General features: G+C 33.1%; 1 long non-coding RNA gene across 1 annotated transcript; it reads right to left on the reverse strand.

Moving 5' to 3' along the window:
* Window positions 1-2618: 2618 nt before the first annotated feature.
* LOC134476770 (uncharacterized) lies at window positions 2619-7836 on the reverse strand. Its single transcript, XR_010048564.1, has 3 exons — window positions 7711-7836; window positions 7006-7047; window positions 2619-6900 (listed from the first exon to the last, which is right to left on the reverse strand). It is a non-coding gene; the product is annotated as an uncharacterized LOC134476770 (long non-coding RNA).
* Between the last annotated feature and the right edge of the window lie 4049 nt (window positions 7837-11885).

An 11885-nucleotide genomic window follows, 5' to 3' on the forward strand; every position in this document is an offset into this window, starting at 1 on the left:
GCATTTTCTAGTGACTAAAATAGTGACACACGTGTGTCATTTTATATTTTTTTCTTTTTAAATTTTGTTCATGTAATACCAACTTGAAGTTATTAGAAATATATCTATATATATTTTTCATAGTATCTATTGCATATTTTGGATCTTATTTACTCTTTCAGTTTTTCACACTATGGGGGCAATACAATATTTACATATTTGATCACTTTTTATAGGAATGAAAATTATAAGACATTCAATAGCTCAGCTTTGACCCATGCTTGATATTCTTTTTCACATTGATTTTAGAAACTTTTAATTTTGATAAAAGACATGATTGATTACTTTCATCTCCGCTAATTAAGGCCGTTTTTGATCTCTATTTACCTGGCTCACTGGCCTGATTTGCGTATGCATCCTGTGGAGCATTTTCAACTTCAAAGATTCCTACTTGTGCTCAAGTTCTTTAAGTCATCACCAGTTCTCTGTTATGAGAAGTACAAGTCCTTGTGTTATTTCTTATGACACAATATACCTTTTTAAAATGATTTACATTGGTTAAAGATTAGTTCAACAATTTTTCTTCAATTTGGACATAGTCTTTGCATATCTTTTAGAATTTTCTTTAACAGTCTTCCCTGTTCTCATAGTTTCAAAAGATCAGTAATCATAGTTTTTTTTTAAATTTTTTTATTTAGTCTATTCTAGGTCAAAGTAAAGTTGTGTTCCAGGGATTATTTTATGTGCCAAAATTTTATGAGTATATCTCTTTCATATACCAAATTAAAATTTAATAGTTATTAAACAACATTTTACACATGTACTTACAAAGAAAGTGCCATTAGGGAATATGGCTGTAAGTGAACAGAGGATAAAGAAACAATTGAAAACCGTGGAAACAAAATACTGCAGGATATACTGGCAAAACATTTAGCAAAATTGTTTTCTGAGAACTTTTGAAAGGGGAAATTTTGCTTCTGAAATTGTAGTTTTGGGCAAAGAGTTCAAAAAAATCAAATACAAGTAACTGAATTAGCACTAAACAACTTAAATTATTAGAGAAGGAAACATAAATTGAGGTAGAATGGGTGAATTTTGAAAAAACTAAATGACATAGAAATTTTTGATTGAAGAAATCAAAACAGCTTTCCAAAGTTCAAAATCCGTGCACTGAAGTAATTTTCTCTTTTACGGGGGAAGGCGGAGGGGAGAGAGAGAGAGAGAGAGAGAGAGAGAGAGAGAGAGAGAGAGAGAGAGAGAGAGAGAGAGAGAGAGAGAGACAGAGAGAGAGAGAGAGATTGAAAGACAAAGGACAGTAAAAATTTAACAGTCAAAGCTGAGCCAGGCTAAATACATGCTATCTATTAAATCTTTTTAAATAGATGAAACATCACAAAACCTTTAGTTCTGTTTTACACAAGAAAGCATAAAATTACTTTGAGGAAAGTATGACATACAGAACTCAGACGAACAAGACTGCGAGTGTGGTTCCTGAGAAACGGAGATGTCAGGAATCAAAGAGAAACAAATTGCACTTCTTTTAAGAGGCTTGTATTTCTAAGACACCATGAACTACTTAGAGAGTTGTGATCATCCACAACTTTGACATCTGGACTTTATACATGCTACTGTTATAAGAAATCTTTAAAGATGAAAGCCATTCAAGAAATTTATATTCCCAATACCACCTTACCTTGAGGTTTGGAAAGTGAATAAAAGAGGCATTCCCCAAGAAGCATCATGCAAAACCACTGAACAAGTAATGCAAATAATGAAACTTGGGTAGGGTCCAGGAACATTTTTCCACACGGTAGAGGCCGGGACTGTACTCTTCTAGCAGGGAGATTTCAGAATTGTACAGGCCTTCCATACCCTGAGGTGCTATTGTGGTCATCCTATTCCTAATAGAATGCTAATTGCAATTTGCATTGGTTGCAGTTGGGAGAATATTATTCCTAGTTCCCCTATGAAAAGGACAATCACATCTCAACATGATGTAAAAATTATGACAAGAGAAAACTTCTATTACCAAACGTGAAATCTGTATTATATGGCAATGTTTTTTTAAATTCTTAAAACACAGCAGTACTCAATAAAATGGAAATGCTTAGCCATGCTCTGTCATACATCCTCTTTTTTCTTCCTAACCTTCTGCATGGTTTTGATGCATTTGTGTTTTTCTATCTGGAAAATAAATATGGAATATTATACTTAACTATTTAAAGAATGAGGAAAAACAGTGAAATTTATGCAAGTATTACCAAAGTGTATCCCTGTTAACGTTGCTCATCTACCGCTCGTTATGATTCTCACGTAATTTTTCAGTTGCTAGAAGTTTCAGAAAACTAATAACAAAAGGAAATGAAATTGCCTCTCAGAAGTAATTCTTAGAATTGGATTGCTTGTGAGTAAACATTCTTAGTGGCAGATTACCTACCATAGGCCATCTTATCTAAGTATTCTAACTTTATACAGTGTAATACATTCATGTAGATGTAGAAACTAACAAACAAATTATTGGAGGAAAATACAAATTGTGGAAAATAATAACAAGAAAACATACATTTTGTTAACTTGAAAGTGTTTATTTTGGTATGTTTCTATAAAAGATAGTTTCAGTTTCAACAGCAAAGGAAAATTAAATGGGCTCTTTGCATTTTGACACAATTAAATAGCAAAACTAAAGAACTGTCATTATCTCAGACAAGCAATTCTAATTATCTCCTTAAAAACATTGTAACTCAAGATCTAACATGCCTAAGAATAATGATTTTTCTAATTGCCATCACAGGTTTAAGGAAAAAGAATTACTGGATATCAAGTTTCTAGCTTCTCTATTTTTAAATTTATTTATTTTTATGAGCACATGTTTGTGGTACATAATGATCACATTCTTCATGAGCAGAGAGCACATGGGCATAACACATCTTGACTCCCTTCTGTCCTCTTTTCCTCCATCTCATGATCACTTCCCCACGGGAAAATTATTTGTCAACCTATTTCCTCTATTTCTATTTTCTGAATATTACAATTGTAACCACTTAATATCTATGCAAAAGGTGAATTTTTAATAAAGAAGTCTTCAGGTTTATAATTATTAAAAGTTAGATTTTCTGATAGTGTCATAGACATATGATAATTTAAGCTCAAATTTTCTTGAAAAGAGTTGCCTTACATTATCTTTTTATGTGTATGCATGGGTTCTTGGGTAGGGTCCAGGAACATTTTTAATGTGTGTGTGCTGGAGATCAAACCCATGACCTTGCACTTACTAGGCAAGTGCTTGAGTCACTGAGTTTAATCCCGAATCCTACATTATCTTTTTACTATGGTATTATTTAGTTGCTTAATTTTATTATTGTTGCTTTTTTAGTAAATCTCCTAATGAAACTGTCTGCTAAAATTTTACATTCCAGTGACTATCAGGTACAAAATGTCAGAGAGAAATAGTCAATTCAGTCTCACATCTCTCATTACATTACCATTATACTATTAAAATTTTTATGCTTATGTTAACATTTAGATAAATACATATGGTAATGCAGATCATTTCAGTTGTAATACTGTCCAATATTTGGCACATGTTTTAGGCCTCTGTCATTTGTGACTTATGCTTCTGTCCAAAACAAAGCTTAAAGTTGTATGTTAAATTCAATCAATCTGTTTTATGTAGGCATGTTTTAAACTTTTAGAGGGAAATGAAAGGTGACCCCACGTTGGACTGTTTTCAGGTTCATCACCTGAAATATCCTTAGGAAATCATTCAGAAATGCTAACGGTTAATAACCTAGCTGTGGAACTGCACATTAAGTTAGTCAGAGCACAGGTTATAGACCATTTAGCAACCATCATTAAAGGAGGTATGTTAAGTAAAATATTCCAGCAGACTAAAAATTTTTATTGGTAACTATTTTCAAGAATAAAAATATTAAGATGGTCTCCTATTAATTCAATCAGTAAACATTTCAGTTCATATAAGTGAAAACTCGGTGCTAATACTGTGTATTGAATTGAAGTCCCTATCAAATTCTCATTTTTAAATCTTAAGACTTAGATGTGACTATACTTTGTTATACGATTAGCTAAAGGAGTCATGTGGAGGCACTATTATACAGAAATGATCACAGCATGAGAAAAAGAAGGGAGGTAGTTCTTCATCTAACTAAAAATAAGAAGAAAACAGCTTCCACAGTGAAACAGCTCTTACTGGAACCTTAATCTCGAACAACCTAGACCAGAAGTTTGACAATACAGGTTGTTTAAACCACACTGTCCAGAGAACTTGTTTGGTGATGGCTAACTGTGCAACAGATTATACTAAACCTGAGTCATATCCTAAGGTCGAATATGGCAGTGTGTAATTTAAAAATCTAGTTTTGACCAGAATCAGTATACCCAAATTTTTCTGCTACCTACTCCATTTTAAAAAAAAAATATTGCTCAATGTTTTGCATAAAATTTGAAAGTATTTCAAATAAGTTTTGCTGTTTTCTTTGGGAAAAATTGCATAATTTATCAATGTATAATACATGTCTTGGTTCCATGGGCCTCAGCTGAAAATAAGAATTTCTTAATTATTGTAAAAGAAAATGGTGATGGAATACAGGAGAGAGAACTAAATAAAAGGTTGTCAGACTTCTGGACATAAATTGGAAATGCAGTGTGAAGGAGTTGAGTGGCACTCTGAAATGAACAAACACAAAGAAAATTGGTCGCAAGACGGCATGTATCTAGCATGAATGCTCATGATGCTGAGACTAAGAATCAACCTGGCCTTCCCTCGCTTTAACAGTGAACAAAATAAAATTTATGGTAAATTATATTTTGCTGCTTACAGCTTCTATAAGTATTTTTCAGACTGCACAACTTTATACCTTAGAAGGACCTTGAATGTTTACTATGATTTGGAAGCTCTCCAATTGGATGAATTATCTACACTGATTGTACATCAAGTAAAATTAAAGAACACAAGGTAAGTCCAAAGAGAGGTGAAATTCAGAGATTACATCTTTGTGCTGTTTTAGCAAACAAATAAGGTATGTTTGGCTCTGACATAAATAAATAGTGCAGCTTCAGATTAGATAGCTAATGAAGACTGCAGTGCAATTCCTCAAAAATTGAAAATATTACATCCAGGAAATATCAGTAATAAAAGGCTAATGCAAAGAACTGTGTGATAAAATGAAATGAATGTGATAAAATTGAGTATAAAAGGTGAGTTACCATCTTCATGAATAGAAGAAATGATCTAGGTTTATTCCTTACTTGGTTTCAGATACATTGATAAACTAGATTTCAAATCTTCTATCACGGACATGTTTTGGGAAAGCGTACTTTAAAAATACTTTATGAGAAAAAATTCACGTAACATGCACTCACACATTTAAAGTATGCAATTCAATGTGATTTGGGGGATATAGCCAGAGCTCTGCAACTATAATTTAATTCTGAAATATTTAATAATCTTTAGGTAATCATAGATACCTTTCTACAAGAAAATTGAAACCAAGTAAAAATCAGTGACTTATCTTTAACCTATCAGATCAAGACAAATCACTATTCACTAATCTACAAAGGCCATTAAATACAGTCAGTTAAATCCATAACTGGGAGAAATATTTAAATGGTAATTTTTATGAATTACTGGAGGCAGGCTAAGAATGAAAAAATACCATTGGCCACAGTCTGAACACTTTCTCCCAGGTGTGAGTTATACCTCTAGGAATGGACCAAGTTCAAGCCTGATGAAGATCTCAGAAAGATACTGCTGTAGCCCTTCCAGGAGAATGAGGCAGAATAAATTGCTTTTAAATAAAATCCCTGACTTGCCAGAAAAAAATAAACTAAAGTGGAATTTCCTTCTGGAGAAAGGAGTTTCCTTCCATATTCATCTGCTACAGATTTTTGTGTCACTTATGAGAAACAGAGGACACTTAAACATTACAAAGACACTTCTGAAGCTCACCGCAGAGACAGGCCCACCAATGCTGAGACTGAGTGAAACCCATGTAGTGATTGCTCTCCTCTCCCCTATAACTTCAAACACACTGAAAGTAGCATCACTAGATTGTACCTGATTGGGCTGAAAAATGCACTCGTTTTGAGAAGGAGCATTTGTGGTATATAAAGTCTTACGGGAGACAAAGCAAGAATTCCAAGAGAGCATGGCATCCGTGAGACCCACGGTTACAGAAATTACTGCAAATAACACTGCACCTGAACCAGTGTATAAATCCTATTTACCAAGGTCTTTCTTTTTATAAGGCACCTATAAAGACAACAAAGGAGGACAGAATCTAGAAAGACAGGTAATTTTAGAACCAACACATTCTAGAATTGCTGAGGAATTTTAAATATCTATCATTGCATGCTAAAGTCTACGTAATGGTTTATTCCGTGTGCTATTTGACTGGATTGATGGGCAATTCAGAAAGCCGGTCAAACATTTCTGGTAGTATCTCTGTGGGTTTTGTGGAAGTATTTAGCATTTCACTTAGCGGTCTCAGTGAAGATCTGCCTTCACCAAGATGAGCTGGTATCACCTAATCAGTCTAGTGAGGCTCGATTAGATTAAAAGGGGTGTAAGGAATTCAATATTTTCTCTAGAGAAGGAACCTTCGTCTTCTGTTCAGACAGAGGAGCTTTCCTGCTTTGTGGGACTTCCTACCCCATCATTCTGTCAGTAACACAGCTTTTCCTCCTTCCTGATGCTGAGACTCTAGGACTATCACTGAGCTTATACTTTTAGATTTTTTAGGTCTAAGTTTTCTTAATTTTATTGTTGTACAACCTTCAGATAGCACTTTATGCTGCTTACCAGTCTCCCAATTTTTGTGAGCCATATTTATAATGAATCAATTCTTCTGTGTCCATGTAGATGCATTTGGTGCTTTTCTTCTGGAAAACTCCAAATAATATAACCTATAATGAAAAGAGTATGCAGTCATTAATGGGAGAGGAGTAACTTAAACAGAAATATGGAAATAACAAGGAAAGGAAATATTGTAAATAAAAGACAACACTCACGCTTTGCATGCAAGGAATGTGACGTAAGTGAAAACATCAGATCTAGAGAAAAGCATCAGAGAAGGAATCACTGGTGTTAAATGAAATGCTAAAATATTTTATTATTAGCAAATAGAAAAGGTATCATAGTGAATTTGCATAATTATATAATGCGGTCATTTAAATGAACAGCAACAAAGAAAATTGAGAAAGTCCATCAAAGTGTATCAAGTCGGTCTATTGATGATTTCAAGCCGAAATCCCTTTGGTGTAACTTCAGAAAAAGCCACTTAGCTTCTTTTCCTACAGTTAACAAGGCACAAATATTCTCTTGAGAAGAATATCCTTCTGATACCAACCCTGTAAAATAGCCTTGACCACTTGAAAACAGAATTTGGGAGCCACAATAAATCTGAATAGTCAACTCTTTAAAGTAATTCTTAATTTTCACTAGCTTTTGACTCTGCTCCTTTATTTATCTTGTTGTAGCTCTGTAAGGACATCATCTACATCCCTAGAATTTCTGCACTAATTCAGAAAGCGACTTCCTACATCAGTTTGTTATTCTTTCTGTAAAAAGTGCAGAAGTACTTTCCTTTGAGCATTTCTCCAGACTAGTCTGTTGGGCAAATCTCCCTGTACACGTAAAAGTAATAAAATCTTTATGTTTTTATTATACATTGAACCCTGTATTTGTTGTTCTCAACATTTAACTAAAGAACTTACATGTGCACTAGAGACAGGGACCTGGAGGCACGCTCTCTCTTGTCTGTCGCAGTGCTGCCATGAAAGTTCAACACGCAGAGATTAAGAAGACTCATCCGCAAAACGCCTGTACTGTATGTAAAAAACTGGACTCTTATTTGAAGGTGGATTTAAAAGGCACATTTCAAACTCTATGGAAATCGAATAATACATTTCAAAGAAACATTTTGATGCATTAAATGAGAAGATATGATAAAATCAAGTCAAATATTCAATTAAAAAAATATAAGGCAGGAAGAAAGAAAAGAAAGTAAAAAAATGCCAAATACATTTAAACTGATGGTAAATATTAAAACAACCACATAAATATTCACTTCACATTCAAACATTCACTTCCCATTTCAACTGCTATTTTAATTTTTTGCATTATTTTAAAATATGCGTTTTGCACAATATATACTGGCCTTTGCTGTAACTTATTGTTATTTGTATATGTATTGTTTTAATGTTTTGGCAGGACTATTTCACTGAAGTCTTTAAAAAATACTTTGTAAAGAGACAATCAAACAATGACAGAATTTTTAAAAAATAACCTTAAAAATAATCTCTAGTTAATATATTACATATTGTAATCTTACAAGTAGTTACAAGGTTAAAGCATAAAAGTTACAAAGTTAAAGCATAAAAATTCTGCATAGAAATTCTGTATAATTTCTTCCCTTTTTTTTCTGTTTTGCTTTTTTTAAAAAAAAAATAAAAAGAATACATGTGAAAGCTGTGATACTAATCTTCAAACAGCATAGTCTTGGCCATGTGCGTAGGCCCCTGGAATCCCACTTCCCCCTTTCCAGTTTCCCCGATGACTATGGTTTTATCTGCATTCCATTTGAGTGACTGAATTTTTTTTAAGCCATGTGTTTGTCTGGTTTTATTGGTATTATATGCAGATCTTAACTTTCACTTGTTTGGAGCTAGTAATTGCCCATTCTACTGTGCTGACAATCCGGGGGTAAAAATTGCTCCATACTTTGATATCATTTAAGACAAGAACGTTTTATGAGACGCTCTTATATCAAACTGATACATGCTCCAATTCCTAGAGTTTTTATTAGACGTCTCAAATATTTATTTTCTTTTTAAATATTTAGCTTGTTTACTATTTCCTTTATGCTATTACACAGCGACCAACCTCCTCTTAATTCCTTGCTACTAAGATCTTTGTGATTTTTACAGCTTGAACTATTGAGCTTGACTAAGGTAAACTCAGTTCCCTTAAGGACAACTAGAGAATTTTCTGTTCTAATAGTCTTCCTCACCTCCAGGGCGGGTCTTCACTAATGTAACTGATCAAGGTGAGATGAGTGCAGTGGCCTACCACTCTCCAAATGATGCCTTGGCTCTCCCAGTCAGGCACTGGGTGATGACAGTCTTTGATTTTCTCAGTCTAGTTTTACTGACAAAAGCACCTAGGAGTAAAGCAGGGTGAGAGCCATCAAAGCCCAGCGTCCTAGGCAGGCCATACTCCTTTACATCAAGAGAAGAGCATGGTCAACATAATGAAGGCAGGGGAAAGGAAATACTTTTACACATAATAAAATACCATTGTGTCTGAAACTATGGTGCTTCACAAAACCAGCGGAAGCAGGTCTAGTGGGTGAGAGGAATTTGGGTCCTTTTCCAATTGGCTGAACAAAATGTATGTGATTAACTAAACCTTTACTTTTTTATCTAGATCAATATTACTGAAATTCCAGCTAAATGAATATTATACTAATAGTAGAGCTAAAGTGGCTAATATCAAGGAACAAATTAATTGTGTAAAAAAGTGTGTGAGCACAATAAAACTGCAGAATGTTTTTAATTAGTAATTTTTATGTTTGTGTGTGCAAGTAAATATAATTATTAGTTCTTTGAATAGGAAAGAAAACTCTACAAAAGCTGAGGCCAATTTCAAATCAACTGATCCAAATGGGGATTTGAATTCTGTGTTTTTTGACTATTGGGTACTGTACAGATTTGTATACTTTTATGTATGTCTTGCCTAAGCTTTTGATATTTCAGATACACACATATTATCTACTGTTAGGAGTACAGGTACCTACAAGCATTAGATTTTGTTACTATCTAGAGAGAACTATCTATTTTTTTTGCAAGTTAAATTCCTTATTAAAATTAAGTTAAATTCTACAAGTTAAATCCTTTTTTAACCTGCTATTCATTCAACAAACATGAAAATGTTACATAATCAGAAATATATTGAGATTTCCACCTACTGAAAAGAAATTTGTAAACATCACATTCAGAAAATCTAATAACCACTGATGTGTAATAGCATTTCATGAGTAGTTATGTAAATGAAAACAACAAATATTTCCTGTGACATTCAAAAATGAGCTAGCTTGTCACACTTTGTAGTTAAAAAATGGGCATAATCATGTATCTGTTTTGAAATTTTGTCATGCCCTCTACACCTCAATAGCATCTTGAGTTAAATTAGGCATGCCACATGTGTGGAAGTGTTGAGAATTACAATAGAGGTGATATGGGACAGCTCATTTCTTTCTAACTATGAAGTGGAGAATGGAGACTTCAGTTGTTATGGCAACCTGCAATTAATGAAAGTGTCATCAAAGTCATCTCTCTACAATATTTAATGTTATTTCCATTAATTATGATGGAAATCTCCTTCCTAAATCCAACGACCTAGTTGAAGTTAAAAGTCATGTTAGAAAAAAAATGAATACCGATATATCCTATATTGTTTAATGGAAAAGAATCTATCAAAAATTCTTTTTAATATTTTTGTCAAGAAAGTGGCAGTGATGCTGCTAATAAGATATTAATGACTTCTATATAGTTATCCTTTCAAGTAGATTTATGAAACCTTGTGGATTACTTAGCCTAACAGAAGCAGATATGATGATGAGGAGGGGAATGGGCTGAGGATGGCTGACAAAAGCTTAAACTGACATTAAAACTATTTATGATATAAAAATTCTATCATAAATTTTATTTTATCAAAATAATGATTTCCACACCCTATTGCAGATTAACATAAACACAGAAGCAAAAATCTCAAAGAGTGTATCAGTGTATATACTTTAAGTAATCGAATTCAATCCACAGTGCAATTAATCTTCATACACATTATTTCTAGTTCTCAAAGTATCTAGTAGAGCTTTATTAACCCATTTTACAAACTAGGAAAATGAGGGATATTGAACGAAAGTTAAAGTTACATTTTAGGCATTTCTCAAGGAAGATGCAGAAGAGGAAATATTCTATGTGCTCCTGGAGATTGTTCAGCATCAGCAAAGTCTGGTTCTGTCCTTAAAATTATTTTGAGTTTAAAATCTAAAAACTAATACTATAAATCTGCAATCTACTTTCACAGAGTTGTAGCGTTCTTATTTTAATGACCTAGAATTTGGAAAAAATAAATATCTGAATTTATTAGCTTTCAGCTGATAACGCTCCAGGTTTAATACTGAATTTCTAATGTTTCCTTAGAGTACAACCCAGACTGATCTAAAAATTAACTAGAGCATGATGAATAAAAACACTCTGTGATGCAGCAATCGGCAGTGTGAACCTTGGGAAGAAAGCTAAAATCTACAAGTTGGAATAATAAGATTGTTTGAAGATGCAGTTGTTAATACAGCATGAGGAAAATGCCTTACAGAAATGGATCTATCTTATTTTTACATTATGTACCCAAGGAAACTAATAAAAATAAAAACAACCTAATCTGTTGTAGTGGCCATAGCCAGAAAGCCTTTAGCTGTTTTAATGTATAGGCATAAATTGAAAGGAAATGAAAAATTCAATGAAATTTTCTTCATCTTTTGGTAATAAGAGTGAATACATTTAGAATAGAGACAGACTGAAAATATAGCATGTATAAATATGGTTTCAGTTAAATTACTTAAATAATAGTATTGCATAAAATAAAATTAACAATTAGGAATAATTTATTGTGTTCCAGATATACTGGCCATCTACGGGTACATATGTTTCATTTAAAAAGTGTATCTCACAGATGTTAACCTTATGCTGTTGCCCCTGAAACAGAAATGTAGCACTAACTTTTAGACTAATGCACAAATTCTGATAGAGGGAATATATGTATCATTAAGAGTATAAGAAATAAATCAGACAATTCTGAATGTAAATTCCAGTCATTTTTACTGAATGCT

This window comes from Cavia porcellus, unplaced genomic scaffold (genome assembly GCF_034190915.1).
Source record: "Cavia porcellus strain 051 isolate PalLab524CR breed Dunkin Hartley unplaced genomic scaffold, mCavPor4.1 scaffold_7, whole genome shotgun sequence".
NCBI classification, from domain to species: Eukaryota; Metazoa; Chordata; class Mammalia; order Rodentia; family Caviidae; genus Cavia; species Cavia porcellus.